Here is a 14,536-nt window from a genome sequence, read left to right as displayed (position 1 = left end):
GTCTCTTTGTACTCATAGAATGACTTGGGGGCAGATGAAATGTCACAGTGCACATGACTGAAATGTGTGAAAACTTAATTAACAGAATAATTACACAGTAGACATGAGATCTTGTCTCTGTGAAAATCTGGCAGGAAACTTGGGCCCTATGGAATATGAGTCCACACATATAGTCAGTGGAAAAGCCATTAGTCACAAAGTGGCTGCATCTGCTGGAAAGAGTTAATCAGGTCCCTAACTTCAAAGAATATGGTATGCCTTAAAATACCCTTCTCCAGATTTCTCAGGCATGCTGTAAATGAATATGTGATTTTCTCCCAGCTACCAGGGTAAATCTGCATAGCTCAATTAACTGCAGTTGATTTATGCCAGTTACACCAACAGAGGATCTGGACAGAACCTAATAGCATCTCTGTATCTAATAGTCCAGCACAGCATATGAAAATCGAGCATTATTCTGCATCAGCTATCCCTTTGCAGCTAGGATGAAGAGCAGAAGGATTTGCGATTTATTAAATGAACTCCTCCTCTACAAAGTTGAATCTATGCTGCTTCCCATGAGTTTCTACACTGGAAGGCCATGAGTTTCTTCTGCATATCATATATTTTCTGTGAAAAATATTAAGATAATAAGACAGTCAGTGTAATTTTCTTGATATCTGGTTAGAGACATATTGCCTAATCATTTTACTCTTATCAATCAAAATTCGCATCATGCCAGAAATTGATCACCTTCCTTTTTATTTTCTAGCTTCCTAAATTATTTTTATTTTTGCCTGCTATCAGACTGAACTCCTAAGAATTAATTTGGAAATAAATGAGTATAGATATTAGTTGCAGTTCATTTTTTTAAGCAGAATGTGAGTATAAATCTAGAAATTTTTAGTATTCCTCTTTCATGTTATTATACATATAGGGCAATATTTAGGCCACTGAGTTGAAGCAAATCTTGAAGTGTGATTATCTTCTCATTGAAATGCTCTCTATTGTGCCTATTTGTTTGATGTGTTTTTCTTGTACGTTGTATTTCTGATGGCTTTGGGGTAAGATAATCATTATATGTCACCCATACTATCTCTTTTAATCTCTAGAAGATTAAGCATGTTTATTTAAAAACCTCTTTGATAATGTCTTTACTAACTCAGCTATTTTATAAAATTAGAAATAATGAATCAGGGAGATGTAATTTTGATAACGCCATTTACACAACTCCTATGAGGCTAGCTAGAAAAATAACTGGGGTAAGGAAGTATCTGACATACACACAGTGAGAATGGGAAAATATTGTAATTTCATGTAGGTTATGAGGCACTGGAAAAATACAGTCAGCAGAAGCAGTTCAGTTAATGAATCACATTCTTCAGGGACTGCTGGACTCAGGAGATGGGTCATGGGATCAGGAATGGTTCCTTTAATCTCTTTGTCACTGGTTCAAGTCAAATCTCTGGGTCACTGGTTCAAACCCAATATGGATAGATAGTAATTAGAAGTCACTGTTATTTGAGGGCTCTGAGATGAACCTTTTGAAATGGAACTAGTGAAGGGACATTACAAAACAAACCACCCCAAAAACTAGAATATGGGGAAAAATCACATGCTTCGTAGCCAGTAGACAAAAGTCAGAGACTTACTGGAGCTGGGTGTGGGCTGCTTGTTGTTGTTGATGTGAAACTGATACAGATCCATAACTCAAGGGACACACACCTGAGCTTGTGAAAGAGCGGGGGCAGAGACAATCACTGGTGATGCTTCCCGAAGCAAAGGTTACATATTACTGGGAAGTCCATACTACTCCCCTGCAATTACAGCTCTTGCCTGGTGCTCCATGGAACACCACTCCTCCTCACTCATCTTGAGGAGGTTGTTAAAGTCCCGGGCTCTGGGAGCTCTCTAATGCCCAGCTATCCTCCACAAGCTGGTAACGTCAGGGCATGCTTTATCCTGTGGGCTTCCTGAGTGTCAGGATTGACACCATGCAGTGGTGTGAGGACTAATGTTGGCCATCATGTCTGGAGTTTCAGACTACAAGAGGGAACTGAGAAGTCCCAGTGCCCCCATGGTTTGTAGTGTTTAAGTTATCCCAAAGGAGAGGTGCAGAGGGGTCATTGTGAGTGGAAAGGCACATAGAGGACATCACATGCCAGTCAGCACTTTGGCAGGCTACAAGAAGAGGTGCTTTAGAAACAAAATCTGTAAGTCTGAAATATACTCAGATTGGACAGGTAAACTGCTTATACCTGACACTAAGGGATTCAAATCTATACTTTTTTTTTTTTACTATCAGTGCAAAATCAGAGTAAAGGGACTTCTGAGTCAACCATGGGATGATACTGTCTGCTTTCCCAAAAAACACCTCGTAGCAGGAGCCATGTTAGTTGGCACAGAAATATGTTTTTTTGATTATATATACCTTTGTTTTCTGAAATTTTGTATGCTTCTAATCTGTAAATCCAAATCCTCTGGAATTTATATAAGACTGTGGAAGAAGCTTTTGTTTTTGTGAAGTACAGGGCTCTGTAGCAACCAAATCAAAGACTGGAGAGATTAATCTATTTCAGCCATCTGAAACTGTGATTTGGCATACAGTGAGAACAGCTGAGACAGTGGGGGAAATTTCACACAGATTCTGTCCTGCTAGCTGTTAAAGCAATTCCATTTGTGCTCTGCATTTCGTTGTTTCCTAGAAAATAAACTCACCAAGCTACCCAGATTAGCTGGTCCTGAAAAACTGAGGATATTTTTAAGGCAAGAGGTATTCTTATTCCCTAAGGAGAAGAAAAAAGGAAGGAAGAAAAAACACCCAGGAGAACAGTCAAACAGGAGTTGGGCATACTGTTAATTAAATACCCCAGTTCATGCCTTGACACAAATGTGAATTACCTATCCTCATAGCAGAGAGAAAAAACCCTGGCTCATATTCAGATAGGTGAAAACACAAAATTTCCAATAAGCAAGACATATCTCACCAGGCTCTGGGAATGCTTTCCACAATGACCTGCATAATTAAAGTCTGCATTGCCTTCTTGGCCCAAGAGAAGTTAATGGCAAAGCAGCTGCTAGCATCCATTAACTGTATTTGAGTGCTGTTTATAGGGAAAGACCAAGGTGCCCTTTTGGGCACTGGGAAGTAAGATATAAATACCTCTTAGCCATTATCAACATGCATGCTTGTAACAAACTGCCTTCAGGGACTGAAAGCTGTAGTCACATATTTCAGGTGTCACTGACAACCATATGTGTAAAATGAGCAAGCTATCACAGGAACTATACTGTAGGGGTATATTTTTGCATTTGAATGTGAAATGAGGCCTTCACTTAATGACCAAGTTTCTTGGACCTTTCAGTCACGTTGCCTGAAACATCAAAACAGAGAAATTATCAATGAGTTTTGTGTCAGGGAATTAATATGAATGTTTTGGAAATAAAGCATTTTTATTTTCATATTTCTCCTAGAAATTTTATATTTTTCCTATTCTAAAAAAAGATTCCCTGTATGTCAAATCTCAGTTTTTACTAAGTCTTCCTTGTCTAGACAATCCTTGCTTTCAGAAAAATTAGCAAGCACCAGTGACAGACTTCCATGATCTTTTTTTCATTTGCACCTGGGCTGAGTTTTGAAAAACTCTGAGTAGAGAAAGAAAGGAAGGAAGGAGGCAAGCAAGCAGAAAGAAGAAAGAAAAGAAAAAGAAAGAAAGAAAGAAAGAAAGAAAGAAAGAAAGAAAGAAAGAAAGAAAGAAAGGAAGAAAGAAAGAAAGATAAAGAATTGGGAAAAATGGGGCATTATATGCATTTCATTTTTGTAATATATTTAGGGATGGAAAGAAAAAAAGTGTAATGAAAACAGGAAAAGCTGTTTTGTAAGCTGTTGATATAGTGTGTTGTTGGTTTTCCTATGGATTTGAATTTGTGGTTGTTTAGAGCTCTGATGGAAAATCCCTAAGTGCTGGAACATTTTAAAGTGTTTATTTCTGCATGAACTCTTTGATGTAAATGGGTGTAAATGGGTGAATGTACATTGCTGTCTCTTCTCCACAGAGCCACTGACAGGGTCTCACTCTTTCTGCTCAGCCTTCCAAAGTTTATCCTGAAGATAGCCAAGAAATATGCACAGCCTTCATTATTTCTGAGGATTCTGTATATTTCACTTAACTCAGGCAAGGGATACAGATTTGAGAAAGCAAGGCACAAATTGGTATGCAAGCAGCACTCATGATTCTTTAAATCATGAGTTATATTTTTTTTTCATTGATGGTACTCAGTGTTATAGTTTTGCTTCAGATTTCTTGTAAAATTTAGCCAAAATATAAGTGAATCCTATGTACTAATGAATTCTTTCAATTTTTATTTTTTTTTAACCTCTTTCCTTCTGTCGTAAAGTTCTATCTGCTCCTTTTTAAGAAACAGAGAGTCAAAGAAATGTCCCTCCCTCCTCTGGTCCCAAAGCAGATCTTTTGTTTGTCCTGTCCAGAGCTGACCTGGCATATAATGGGCCACTGCGGAGCCTCAGTTCAGAGCTCTCATTGGCACCAGTGAGAGGCTCTTCATGGCTTTTGCTGCAAAGATCAGGATGACTCTTGGACTTGGACTGTCAGTACAGATGGGAATGAACTCTTTACTACCAGATGGCAAATAACATTGACTGAGATATAGCAAAAATCTTTTGCTTTTGTATGTCACTGAGGAAAACTTAGTTCACCATTAATTCAACTATTCCTTGTAAGCCATTTTTTCGGGAATGGCTTTTTTCTGTGGTGTAGGCAAAACAAATATTCCCTCTGGGATGAATCCCAGCTCCTGCCTCTTTGCAAGTAAATGCTCTCCTCACTCTCTCCCAAAAAGCTGTTCTGACAAGACTGCTGAAAGCAATGGGCTTCCCATGACAGATGTTCCACAAGAAAGCCAAAGCAAAGAGCCTCTTGACTTACTGGTGCTATCATACTTTATAAGTAGCAGGTTGTTACAGAGACAAGATGATAAAGAGGTATATCTAAGCCATAGCAGGCAGTCAACTTTAAAAGTCTTCTGTCTTGCAAAAGATCCAAGAAGGCCTGGCATCTGCTTCAATGTCTACAGCAAAGACCTTTGTATGGACACAGATGTCAAGCAGGGGATCTTTGGTGGTAGCTGAAGGCAATACATCTGTCTGCCACCTTTTGCTAATTTTCTTTTTAGGTCAAACTCAGAAATCGAGCAGCCTGGCTTGCCCGACGCACAGCTTGGTACTAAAGCTTCCTCTGCTGAGGTTCCTGCCAAGAGTGGACAGGAGATCAACCTTCCCCAGAGGGATTGCAAGTAGGCTGGTGAGGAGAGCGTGCTGCCTCTGCTGGGCTGGTATGGGCTGCTTTGGGGTGGCTTTCTACTGCAGCACAGATGGTGGTGATAGGCAGCCTCGTGTTCTTTGCTCTGGAAGGTGTGGCTTCTCCTCCTTGTTGGCACTTTCGCTGCCCTCAGTTTGACAAAGGCTGCTAATTTTCATTTCCCAGTTGTACCAAGGAATAACATTATCTGGGAAAGCAAATAAGGCTGTTTAGTGTTCCACTATAACATCTTTTCCCTCAAAGATGGGCAAAACCATCTAAATACAATGATGATTTTATATAAATACATTTATATAGATATGCATAAATAAAGTAATACATATTTAGTACATATATAGAAAATCGCTTCAACACAGGCCTCTTCCACTTAGATCATGAGTTTCTGACACGTGAAAGGAACAAGCAGGCATTACATGGGGCCATGAAACACAAGCAACCCTCTTAGCATGAGGACTTCCTGGCAAGGAGGAGATCACTGTGGTGAGCTCTCACTGCTAGGCTCTCCTGGACTCCAGTGCCCCAGGGGTGACAGGCTCCCGTCTAGGCCACTGCAATGGGCACATCTGTGCTTCTGCTTCCCAAGGCCTGAAAAGCAGGCATGGGCCATGATATCCAGAGTTGTGGTCAACTGCTCATTTCCACACGGAGACCAGTGACAAGTGGTGTGCTTTGGGTCGGTACTGGAGCCGGAAATGTTCAACATCTTTGTTGGTGATATGGACAGTGGGATCAAGTGTGTCCTCAGCAAGTTTGCTGAAGACATCACACTCTGTGGTGCAGTCACCACGCTGAGACAAGGGATGCCATCCAGAGGGATCTGGACATGCTTCAGAGATGGGCCCATGAAAACCTCATGAGGTTCAACAAAGAGACATGCAGGTTCCTACCTGGTGTCCCTGGTGTAATCACAGACACACCTACAGGTGGGCAGAGAAGTGATTGAGAGCAGCCCAAAGGAGAAAGGCTTGGTTATGGTTGATGAAAAATTCAGTATGAGCCAGCAGTGTGCTCACAGTCCAGAAAGCCAACCACGTCCTGGGCTGCATCAAAAGCAGTATGGCCAGAAGGAGATGATTCTGCCCCTTTGCTCTGCTCTTGTGAGACCCCACCTGGAGCAATGCACACAGTTCTGCTGCCACCAACATAAGGACATGGAGCAAATCCAGAGGAGGGCCATAAAGTTGATAAGAGGACTGGAGCACGGAAAATGACAGGTTGGGAAAGAATCGCTAAGTATTCTGAATTAAAAGGGACCCACATGGACCTATGAGTCAAACTCCCAAGTGCATTGCCTGAACAGGGTTTAAACCCCCAACCTTGACACTATTAGTGCCATGCTCTAACCAGCTGAGCTAATCTCAGGGCTGGGGCTGTTCAGCCTGGAGAAGGTTGTGTGGAGATCTCACAGCAGCCTTCTAGTGTCCGAAGGGGGCCTACAGGGGAGCCAGAGAGGGGCTCTTCCTCAGGAATTCTAGTGAAAGGACAAGGAATAATGGGTGCAAGCTGAAAGGGGGGAAATTTAGGTTAGATATTAGGAAGAAATTCTTTACTGTGAGTGTGGTTAGACACTGGAACAGGTTGCCCGGGGAGGTTGTGGATGCAGTGGTCACGGCCAGATTGGATGGGGCCTTGAGCAGCCAGGTCAAGGGAGGTGCCCCTGCCCATGGAAGGGGGGTTGGGATTGGATAATCTCTAAGGGCCATTCCAACCCCTTAATATTCTGTGATTCTGTGATCCAGCACAGCCAGAGAGCAGGCAAATCAAGCCCAAGGATACCACAGAAAAGAGAGAAGATCCAGATTCACAAATTAAGTAGCCTTTGATGCTCTGGGTATGTCAGGTTAACCTTCGAATGTTAATTCACTAATTAATTAATTGATATTTCTTAAAAAAACAACATCCAAGTGTATTGTGGTATGCCAAATAAATGTATCACAGTAGTGCCTCTAGCTATTGGAGCAGTAGATGAATACCAACTCTCCATTAAACATTGGTTTACATAAATCAGAGTATTTTGCAGAAGTTCAATTTTTTTATTTCTTTCAGAGAAAATTCAAAATACAATGCTGAGACATTTAATTTTGATGGGTTGTTTAAAGTATTGTAAACAGTTCTTATCTATTATCTGTGTATAATACTGGGTATACTAAAGATGTACCAATACAACATTGAATGTCATAAAAACCAAAATTAAATGGTTCAGAGGAAAATACTTTAAAATGATCCATTACTGACTTCACTGGTTTAAGTGACTTATTTTGAACACTGCTGAAACAATCCATGGCAAAGCCATTAGATAGCTCCAGGAATTTGTGCAGGCTATAGACTCAGTTGTGGCTTGCTGGTTCAAATCCAGAGGGCCTGCATGGGTACAAGGAATTGTTGATGGCATGACCTTGGCCATGTGGTATGAGTTTATGTCCCTGGGTGTAGGTGTCAGTAACAGAAATAGCATTAATTAGTCTACTTCAGTATCTCAGCCAAGGTCTGACATGGCAAAGCAGAGAAGCCTATTGTGCTTCAGACTGAGCTGGGCTTACTCCATGGATAAAATTATAGCTTCCCTGTTCCAGGTCCAATCCAGGTTTTATTAGCACTATTGGTGTGATGCCAAAGGAAAAGCTAGCTAGAATAAGAAGAAAGCATCAGACTAGGTAATTGGTTAGAGATGGTATCCTGGGAAGACAGGGACAAAAGGCAATGAGCTGTAGCCAGCCACACAATCCAAAGTAACAAGCAGTCAGCACTGGATTAGCAACCAAGGCAACATTAATAATTTAACTACAGCATTCACAATGATTTAACCATGCTATTCAAAGCACAAAGCTAATGGTAATATAGTGAATGAAACTAGAAGGTGGTGATATTTAAAAAGTTTGTAAGTGTCAGCACATAAAAGAATCTCTATTGGAAAAAGCAATGTTCAAATTTTGCTTTCTTGTTTCCTGAAAAACACAAAAGGCAAGGATTTACATTTTGGTAGTTGCTATTTAGTATTTTCCAGCCATGAAAGGGTGGGCTGTTTCAGAAGTTCCTATTGACAGCCAACTTACAGAGTGTGATAGACCAACACATTATGCTGTCTTTGAAAACTGAATAACAAATGTTTTTGCATTTACAAGTCAGAAGTGAAGGAATAGATCTGAGCTACAGAGCACCCACCCAAAATACACAAACCTCTCTCAGCATGCCCCGCCTGCAAATTCTGCCTTCATCTAAGTTAACATTATGTTATAGCTCATCCTAATTCATGGAGGGCTGAAAAAAGAAGTATAAAGTGAGAACATAGGAATGTGATAGCTCAGAATAGGCTCTCAAAATTTATCGCTTACCTACACACAGAGTCCTACCACTCTACTGCTGTGATTAAAATGGTAGAACCCTTCTCTAAGGATTACACCCTCTACTTTATCAAAGAAGATATTTGCCTGAATTAAATCCACAACTGTCCCATGTTGCATTCTCTTACTCTGTGAAGTTAAATGCTTTTCTAGCAGTGACCATGTAAAATGGCAGCTGTTTTTACACCTGGCATGCTTTGTATGTATTCATAGGCAGAGCTTTTACTGTGGTGACAAAAAAATGGATTTTTATAATCCTTTACTTGCACTAGTATTGAGGAGTCCATACAGTCAGGACAAAATGAATTAGATTCGATTGTGCTTCACATATCCTGATTGAAGTGCTGCTGCAAACTCCAATTGCAGCAACAAATTTTGCTAATTTCATTGTGCAAACTAGCTACAGAGCCTGGGCTGAAGGAAAATTTAAACTCCCAAGGAAAATACATTATTATATTACATACTGCAGGCTGCTCTCAACTTCAATTTGCAGTGTCCCACCAAGTCAATTGGCACAGCCTTGGAGCTCTGTGAATTCCCTTTGAGCTGGAAACCATACAGGGCTGAAGTGCTCACCAGGTGCTGGGGATATTTCGGTTATCTCTAGGCTAGTTCTAAGTGCACATTACAGGAAATGGTTTCTGCTCCTATTGTCAGCATTTCTCTGAAAGAACTGTATTTAAGGAGTTTAGTAGAGGCACTAGGGTACCAGTGGGCGTTTAACTGTAATATCTAGTATTTGCTCAGTTTATGTGCAAAAACTATGTCAGGCTAGATTTCCTTCTGTGCTAGGCAGATAAGAATGGATCCAGAGAGGCTGGATCTTAAGGTCATCCCTACATCTCTAAGTACATTGCAGCTGCTCTTGCTAATATTGGTCATACCCAGCAGAAGAGTAGCTCCAACTGTTCTGGATCTTATGGATAAAAAAAATTAGTCCTATAGAGATGCTAAAAGCAAGGCTAGATTTTTCTTTGTTTGACAGAAATGTAGTATGAACAGTACCACGCCACTTTTTGGCTCAAAGTTTCATCTACATAACAATGCAGTTCTGACATTAGTAATACCACTCTGGGGCATCTTTTCTGAGTTAAGAAAAATATTTGACGTGCTATTAATACCACCCATTTCACATGTTGATGTGATAAATGATTACTTGTACTGCTTAACTTATATAAAATTTTATATTATATCCCAGTTTTTATATGAGTGAAACCTCTAAGCATTCATGCCTTGAGCCCGTACCTTTGTGCATGCGGTCTGCAGATCAAACCCAAAGAAAAGCCGAATAATCATATTCCCAGCAAGAACAAATGTCTGCCTGAGCCCATGGTTCAAGGTATGAAATCTGGTCCATGAGCATAGTCTGGCTTTATACAACATGTAGTCAAGGAGCTTCCTTGCCAGGCAGTGTGTGTGCTCCCTTCCACAACTAGCAGAGTGTCTGGCCCCCAGCAGACTGACAGGGATTCCTGCCTCCCCTCTACTGCTGAGCCTCTACTAGAGAGCTAAAATGTTGAAAAGTGAATTTATTTAGATTTCTTTAACTGAAAGGAAAAGATAGCTCCAGAAAAAGTGGTTGTGGTTGGATTAAGACCTTGATCTCCTACCTTGATCTCCTACGTTTATACCAGGTCTGCAGCAATGACACACTAACACATTCTGTTAAGTCAGATTTTACTCTTCAAGCTCTTCACACTTTCTACTCATTAACTACAACCTTCCCATGGATGTGCTTGGATAATTTTTCCTGCTCATTCCTGTTTGTCCTGTCCTCTTCTTTGAGTACTTATCTTTGAGGAGCAGAAACCAGTCTTGGATTGCTACTGGGAAAACACATACAAAGAGGTGCCGTCTACATCTCCCTCTGAGGACCTCATGTGACAGCCAGCAGAGGAATTGGCATTAAATTGCCATAACTGAAAATATTGAGGTGTGAGCTCCATTCAGCTTCAGCAAGTGTTGATAGGCAAAGACTTAAATTAGAAGTCACTGAGGAAAGCTCTGCAGAGCTGATGTTGGCAGGTGACCAGGAAGCCCTAATCCCTTTGGATCAGGACACAGTCATGTGCTGAAAGGATCAGTCTTTGGTTCATGGAGAAAATTATGATTCTTGCTGAAATTCTTTGATTGTTTCAGACAAATTAGATTCATCAGAAAAACTCGTTTTTACAGGTCATTCTTATTTTTTAAGATTATCTCCTGAAAACAAGAGCCTTCTTTGCTGTCCTTTTGATACATGTGATTTTGTCATGCGCATCCTTTCCCAACTGATTGAGTAGTGTTGTTTTAGAATTTCAGATGTCTGGATTTTAAATGTACTACGGTAAAACCACCTTGGGATGAATCTCTGTTATAGAAGAAATTGCTTTTTTCAATGATTGCATTGAACATAATTTAAAAATATATTTACTGATTTTTCAAGATTCTAATAAGCTTTGGAAAGTTTTCTAAACTATTTAATATACTTTGAAGAAACCTAGTATAAAAATAAAATGTTACTTATATAAAACACATCAGGATGCCATGTAGGGAAGAGCCATTTACTGTGTTCAAAGCGGATTTAGGACTCAACAGTATGCTGAGAAAGTTAAACTGCCTATTAGCCAGTACCAGCTGCACCAGAGGCTGTTTTCAGATATATTTAATGGGCAGGGATCCAGCATTACTGTCATATCTACTTCCATCCTTTGCCTGTCCCTGCAGTATGTAGTGGTATTTTTGTATTGTATAAAGTCTATTTAGTAGTGAAGATCCTCTCCTGAGTAACTGAATAGCTTCAAGACTTAGACAAAGCAAAAGAAGAAACAAGCACCCCCCCCCTCCAAAAAAAAAAAAAAATTTAAAATTCCCCCACATGAAGAAAAACAAGTCTATCAATTTAAAACATCTGTTCTAAAGGGCTTACTCCTGCTGGTCTCCTTTTAATTTTTTTACTTGGTTTTTAATTAATTTTCTCTTAACACCTCCACATGACAAGATATCTCCCTTCCCAGCCCAGAGGGAATGACTGAAGCTCCGGTTTGACTATCCCAGTACTTTCCTGACAGCTGTACTGCTAGCTTTGCCTTCTTTTCTTTGTTGTTGTTGTTGTTTTTCCTTAGCTCTTGGGACTGGCTAATAGAAGAGCTCTGCTGTGAAGCCCAAATACAACATTGGAAGGGTCATTGTTTCCCTCTGGCAAAGGAGTTTTTGTTTGCAACAGGTGAGGATGAGTTGGTGCAAACAGCAAGCCTTTGTAATAGTAACTCCACCAAATTTGAGAGTCTTTATCAGAGAACCTCACTCAGTGACTCACACAAAAGAAGATAAGAAGCTGATCTCTGAAAAGGGAGCACAGAAATCTTCTGAGCTTGTGCCAGACCCCAGTGAAGTCCAAGTGAGGGCCCAAGTGTTCCATCATTGTCCTTTCCTGTTAGCACATGGAACACAATGGGACAGCAGTCCTACTAAGAGCCTCTAGGGGCTACTGCAGTTCAATAAATCACAATATATAAAATGTAAACCGAGTTTTGAGTCTGATATGGGCTGTGTTAATCTCTGGTGTGCTATCTTGGACTTCAGAAGAGTTACATTCAATGGAATATTGCCCACTGAGCCTTTGCTGACTGCTCTCGCATTGCCATGAAGCATAAAGAATCACAGTGAGTACAGTGCATTCTGTTAGGATGCAGTGTTTTGTCTTGTTTTCCTGGGGGAGTGATTAGTCTTTCAGTTCTCTTTCTTGCTTTGTTCCCTGCTTTCTGATAATATTATAAAAGTAACATCTTTAGCTTATGCTGGGTTCTGCAGAGAACACAACAACTTTGTGTACATAACAGGTTTTTCACTCTTTGCTAGTGCTTTAATGAAATTTGTTTTTATTTGAGTCAATAAGAATCAATGCTTTACTAATTTTCTCTTTAAACATACCATGCACCCTTGATAATTCCCTCCCACCACATGGGGTTTAGTTCACTGTGAAATGTTTCACATGCCATACGAGGCATAGCAAGAGAATGTGCATGTGGGAGAAGGAGCAGTCTTGAGAGCAGCATATTTAAGAAACTCAGAATTTAGGAGGAAATCTCTACAGGATATCAAAGCAAATTTCACTCCAAGAAGGTTTCAGTTTGTCAATAGATGTAGCACAAAGGCTTCCTGTTGTTTCACAAACAATGAATCTTCTCCAGTCTATAAATAATGTAAAGACAAGTCTCAAGATTTTTAAAAAATTCTGTTAGCTTGAGGCTACCTACCCAGCATGCCTCCTTGTTTACAACTTCCCACTACAAATGTATATTGAGTTTGTTTTCAGGCAAACATCAGTTTTCCCATCTCCTGCAATTAACCTCCAGTACATATTAGCAGCAGCCTTTTGAGCAGTTTTTACATCTAGTGATACTGGGCAGCATGATCTTGGAGTGGTTTGCTCTATACTATGGAGAAGTGATCTCCGTGACAGGAAGTGTGTGGTGCAGCCCCTTCACCTACAGTGCTAATGAACTATTGTCATCAGCTGCCAATCCTTAGGAAGCACCTGCTCTTCGGGTGAACTTCCTTGAGGTCATTTATAGAGGTAAAATGAAATGGTACATTGAATAAAGGTGTTGCCACACCTTTCGTAGGTCTTGGGGATGTAAATGGGATCTACACAAGGGAATGGATTTTTAAAGTTCAACTTTTTGTCCAAAGGTTGTCTTTTGTGTGAGAGGGCCTGAACTCTGCAGGGGAGTGCTCTTACTGCTTGAGCCCTCTTCTGATTTTGTTAGTCTCATACTGCATTTTTCTGTGCAGGTACAGTAAACCCAGGGGAGAGACCTTGTGCTTAGGTTAGCATGTCCTGCCAAGGTTAGGGCCCCCTGCACAGCGTGGAGCAATGTGCTTGGGCTCTGGCAGGATGCTGAGGGCACAGACCCTGTGCATGCCCCTTTCCAGCCAGCGGTATCTCATAGGAAATACAGGTGCTTGTCTGTTTTGTTTGGGGTCTGATCTTGTCCCTATGGGTCAGCTGTACTCTGTAACAAGTGTTTGCTCACATAGTTTTTAGAATCTCATTAGATTGTAGATGCTGAGAAAGAGGTTTTGTGTGCAGTCAGGAATACAGGAATACTGGGCATTTGTAGAGCTTACAGAAAGGAAAACAAAATCACAACACTGATGGAATGTGGGCAACCAAGGAGATTTGGACAGCAAATCTGGAGTTAAGCAGTTAAAGTCTACTTTCTTTCAAATTCATCCACAGTCACTCTTTATTGGGATGATCCTAAAACACATTGTTCAGAAAATCAAATCCAGGTCAAGGACAAATTAGTCTATATTTTACATGACATTTTACATTTTACATGACAAATTTGTAGTGATGAAAGGCTTCTGCCTGGGACCAGAGTCTTGGCTAATTCTAAGCATTCTCAGAGTTTCCTCTTTGTTCTTATCCACTCTGGTTTTCCTGAAGGCTTTTTACACTTGAAACAGAGTTTTTTAAAGTGAATGCAATTTATTTAAAAGCATATTTGTGGTTCAAGAAGAGTGAAATTCTAATTACTTACATTCTAATGTAATGTAAGACCAAGAGTCGTACATTATATTAGAGTATAATATATATATATATATATAATGTAACAGAGTATGGCCTATACAAAAGAGCTGGATTGATTGTTGGGATCAGTCAAAAAACAGCTGCAAGCCATAACCATCCTTCAGATTTTTGATGCTATGTAGGAAGGGGCAACCACCCAGATCTTTCCAGTTTTCTAAATCTTGGCTGACAGGTGTCTGTCCACACAATGACAGCCACACAATAAACTGCTCAGCTACATTCTGTGCCTGGGCACAGAGGGAAATTTCCCTCTCCCCTGCTTTGGCTGATTCACTAAGGATAAAAGGAAGCAGTTTTTG

Source organism: Pyrgilauda ruficollis, unplaced genomic scaffold (genome assembly GCF_017590135.1).
Source record: "Pyrgilauda ruficollis isolate IOZ18807 unplaced genomic scaffold, ASM1759013v1 scaffold4, whole genome shotgun sequence".
In the NCBI taxonomy this organism is placed as follows: Eukaryota; Metazoa; Chordata; class Aves; order Passeriformes; family Passeridae; genus Pyrgilauda; species Pyrgilauda ruficollis.
The sequence above is the reverse complement of the archived record's forward strand: the minus strand, read 5'-3'. Positions refer to the sequence as shown.